The sequence below is a fragment of the Propithecus coquereli genome, unplaced genomic scaffold (genome assembly GCF_000956105.1).
Source record: "Propithecus coquereli isolate 6110/MARCELLA unplaced genomic scaffold, Pcoq_1.0 Scaffold69, whole genome shotgun sequence".
Lineage (NCBI taxonomy): Eukaryota > Metazoa > Chordata > Mammalia > Primates > Indriidae > Propithecus > Propithecus coquereli.
In genome coordinates, this window is record NW_012152951.1 from 6320629 (window position 1) to 6325066 (window position 4438).

The window sequence follows — 4438 nt, forward strand, 5'->3', positions numbered from 1 at the left end:
AAAAATGCTTCACTAGCCAACTGATAATTGGGCATAAATTTCCCTGTACATTTGCTCCATTTTCTTTCATTTAATGCATATAACTGTAAAATGGTGGCTATCACTAGCTCTCATTTTATCAATGCAAGATAAACTAAAATTTAAGACTGGTGGCACTTTATTAAGCTTATTGGTCCTTCTGCTCTTTTTACGTAGCATTCAGTAGCTAATTCAAATGGTTTAAGTAAAAAAAAAAACATCATTTAGGGCAGAGATAAAGCCATTACAGTGCAGTTGTCTATTGTTCCTTCTAGTTATTAAGGTGTGATCAATAAGTGACTCATATATAAATTGTTTTGAGAGATTTCATTTTGCTTATTTGGCCTTGCCTAATATCACAGATGATTATTTTTAGATCTGACAAGGGTTAGCTAGCTGAATCTCTCTACTGAATAGTCAGGTTGGAAATCTTAATTCTGTATTCCTATGTCTTGGAAATGGACCAACTGCTCTAGGAGTTGTCATTGTAGAAAAAATTTTCAGTTTAAAATGTTGAGTGAATACCCACTTTTATTTCTGACTAAGTCTTGGAAGATGTGATTCATTAGGATATTTTTTTTTCAAACAGTTAAATTAAATGTTACATTGAGATTGGTGACAATTCTGAATAACAGATGTGTAGCCTTAAACTAAGGTAGTTTATCTCAAATAACAATCACCTTTAAGCTATCTTATTTTTTTCTTACATAACCCACTAAAATCTTATATTTTTACTTGATGGGACAGTCTAGTTTATATGGTATTAAAAAGTTAACCCTAAAATCTCAATGACTTAATAAACAAAACTTCTTATCTATTCACCCAAAATGTGCTGCATGTCCAAGGTTTCTCCAGGGACGCTTTCTTCTGAGTAGTGACTCAAGGATTGGGTCTGTTTCCAGCTTGAGGCTTCACAGTATCAGCACAGTCACCTTGGCAGGTGATGAAAGAGAGGGAGATAACTCATGCTTTAAACCTTAAAAGAACATAAATCACTCTGTCCAACTGGCCAGAAGGAATCACATGGCCTCAAAATAACTAAGGAAGGTTGGGAAAGAAAGGCTGCCTCTCTGACTAGGAATATGGAATAGGATTTAGACAGTCAGCAAAAATGTCAACAAAATCCTAGCAAATCAAATCCAGCATTATATAAAAGGATAATACAATATTCCAAGGAGGGTTTACCCAAGGAATGAAAGACTAGTTCCACATTCAAAAATTAATGTGATTCACCTTATCAATATAATGAATAAGGAAAAGCATATTAGCATCATATAAATACAGAAAAAACATTTGACAAAGTTCATTATCTGTGCATGATAAAACTCTCAACAATTTTGGAATAAGATACTTGCTCAAGAAGAAAAGGAGTCTACAAAAAACATTATAGCTAACATCATACATAATGATGCAAGATTCAATTCTTTCTCCCTAAGGTTGAGACGATAAATCCATCCTCTCTTACTACTCCCATTAGCATCAAATTGAAGGCCCTACCCAGTGCAATAAAAAAAGAAAATAATAATAGTAATAAAATGGATATAGAAGAAACCAAACTATTTGCAGATGACATAATTAGGTATAACATTCTAAAATATCTATAAACAAGCTATGAGCACTAATTGTGAGATTACCAGGTCATAGGATATAGGGTCAATAAGCAAATCCCAATCACATTTATATCTACTACCAATGAACAATTGAAAATTGAAATTTTTAAAGTACAATAAGATGAAACTCTTAGGTATGAATCTGACAAAATGTTCAAAATATATGTGCTTAAAACCATAAAACACTGATAAAAGATCAATAAAAATTAAAAAAGGAGAGATAAGGCTGGGTATGGCTGCTCACGCCTGTAACCTTAGCACTCTGGGAGGCTGAGGCCGGACGATCATTTGAGGTCAGGAGTTCGAGAGCAGCCTGAGCAAAAGTGAGACCCTGTCTCTACTAAAAAAAATAGAAAAAATTAGATGGATGTGGTGGTGCTCTCCTGTAGTCCCAGCTACTCGGGAGGCTAAGCCAGGAGGATTACTTACTTGAGCCCAGGAGTTTGAGGTTGCTGTGAGCTAGGCTGACACCATGGCACTCTAGCCCAAGAAACAGAGCAAGACTCTGTCTCAAAAAAAAAAAAAAAAAAGTACCATGTTGGTAGTTGGAAAAACTCAAACTCGAATTTGCTGAGATATCAATTGTGTCTAAATTAATTTATGGACTTGACACAATTCCAACCAAAATCCCAGCAGGATTTGATGTAGAAATTGACAAGCTGTTTCTAAAATTTATGTAGAAAGGCAAATAGTCAAACAATTTTCTAAACAAAGTTAGAAGACTCATTCTATCCAATTTCAAGACTTAGTGTAAAGCTACATTAATCAAGACAGAATGGCATTAGCATAAAAATGGATAGATAAATAAAAGAAACAGAATAGAGCAGGGATCAGCAAACCACAGCCCCAGGGCCAAATTCAGGCCACAACTGGTTTCTGTATATAAATTTCATTGCAACATGGCTAAAATTATACATTTATTTATTGTCCACAGCTGCTTTTATGCTAAAATGGTAGAGTTGAGTACTTGCAACAACGATTGTATGACCCATAAAGCCTAATACATTTACTTTCTGGTTCTTTGATAAAAAAAGTTGCTATCCCTGGAACAGAGTTTCCAGAAAGAGATTCACACATCTATAGTCAATTGATTTTGACAAAGGAAAAAGACTACTAAATGGAAAAAGGATAATCTTTGTAACAAATGGTGCTAGAACAATTGAACATGCCATATGCAAAACAAACAAATACCATCATCATTGCATTGCATTATTTTTAAAATAAAAAAAAATTCAAAGTGAACCATCAACCTAAATGGAAAATCTAAAATTATAAAACTATTAAAAAGATTAAACTAAAAAAAAAAAGATTAAACTAAAAAAAAAAATGACAATACAAAATACCAGTGAGGATTCAGAGGTATATATTGCTGGTAAAAGTGCAAAATGGTAAAGCAACTTCTGGAAGAAGTTGGGTGGTTTCTCATAGGGTTAAACATATACCTATTATACGACCCAGCAACCTTACTCTTGGGTATTACTCCAAGCAAAACAAAAGCTTATGTTAACACAAAAACATGTATGCAAATGTTTACAGTGGTTTTATTTATAACACCAAAAACTACATACCACCCACTTACCCTTCAGCTTGTAGGTGGATGAACTGTGGTGCATCCAGACCATGGAATACTCTTGTTCAGCAATGAAAAAGAATGAGCTGCTGTATAAGCCACAACATGAATGAATCTCATAAGTATCACTCTAAGGAAAAGAAATCAGTCTCAAAAGACCACACATTATATAATTCCATTTTTAAAAATGCAAAACCCTAAGGATAGAAAAAAGACCAGTGGCTGCCAGGAAAGAGTTGACTTTAAGGCAGCACGGGGATTTTTTAATGACAGAACTAGTCTGTATCTTCATTTTGTTGCTGGTTGCATGACTACATGCATTTGTCAAAACTCACAGAGCTGTGCCCACAGAGGAAGAATTGTGCTGTGTGTAAATTTTAACTTTATAAAAAAGCAAAACTTTATTATAGAGTTATATTGGACAATATATTACTTAGAGTACTAATGGATAATGACTTAATCTTGGAGTTAGACAATTTGGGTGCAATGCCAGTTATGTTAGTTCTGAGTAGGGTGAACTTGGGCAAATTACTTGCCTTATTGTATCTCAATTTTCTTGCTTCTATTTTTTTTTTTTTATCGTCAATGGCAATTGGTATTCTTGCTTCTAAATAGAAATAGTATATACCTATATCATAGAGTAGGAGAAACAACTAAATCAGATAATTCCTAAAAACTACTTAAGGCACTGTCTATCAAATAGTACCTATTCGGTCATTGGTAGTAGTTGGTAGTAACAGGATACTCACATATGCTCAGCCCAGATTCTCGCCCACTGTGATGATTGTCTCTTGTCTTATTTCAACTGATCCATATTTATTTTAAATATCCACCATTTGCCAAATACCAGAGGGAGTCAAATGCAGAGCTCTTGCTCTTGCAGAGTTTACAATCTTACTGAAAAGATGAGTTAGGCTCATGCAAATGTTTAATTAAGCAAGACCTTATCTGTTTTGCAACATATGCTGGCATGATATTACATAGAGGCACGGCATGGAGTCTTTGGGTACAGAGATGCAAAGTCCTGATGTCTGCTGAGACATCTGTTCTCAAAGATCTTACATCCTAGTTGTAGAGATAAATATGAACACGGACCTCAAATCACTAGTATACAAAAAAACGAAAGTGCAGAAAGAGAAGTAAAATTTAAATCCTGAAGGTTTTGGAGGGGATAGAGAAAAAGACATTTCTTTAAAAAAAGATTATAGTATGTTTTAATGTCAAAAGGAAATTGTGGTCA

General features: G+C 34.1%; 1 long non-coding RNA gene across 1 annotated transcript; it reads right to left on the reverse strand.

The window, feature by feature from the left end:
* Positions 1-844: 844 nt before the first annotated feature.
* On the reverse strand, positions 845-4054 carry LOC105823679. The gene is made up of 3 exons (XR_001138156.1): positions 3948-4054; positions 3208-3287; positions 845-950 (listed from the first exon to the last, which is right to left on the reverse strand). It is a non-coding gene; the product is annotated as an uncharacterized LOC105823679 (long non-coding RNA).
* Between the last annotated feature and the right edge of the window lie 384 nt (positions 4055-4438).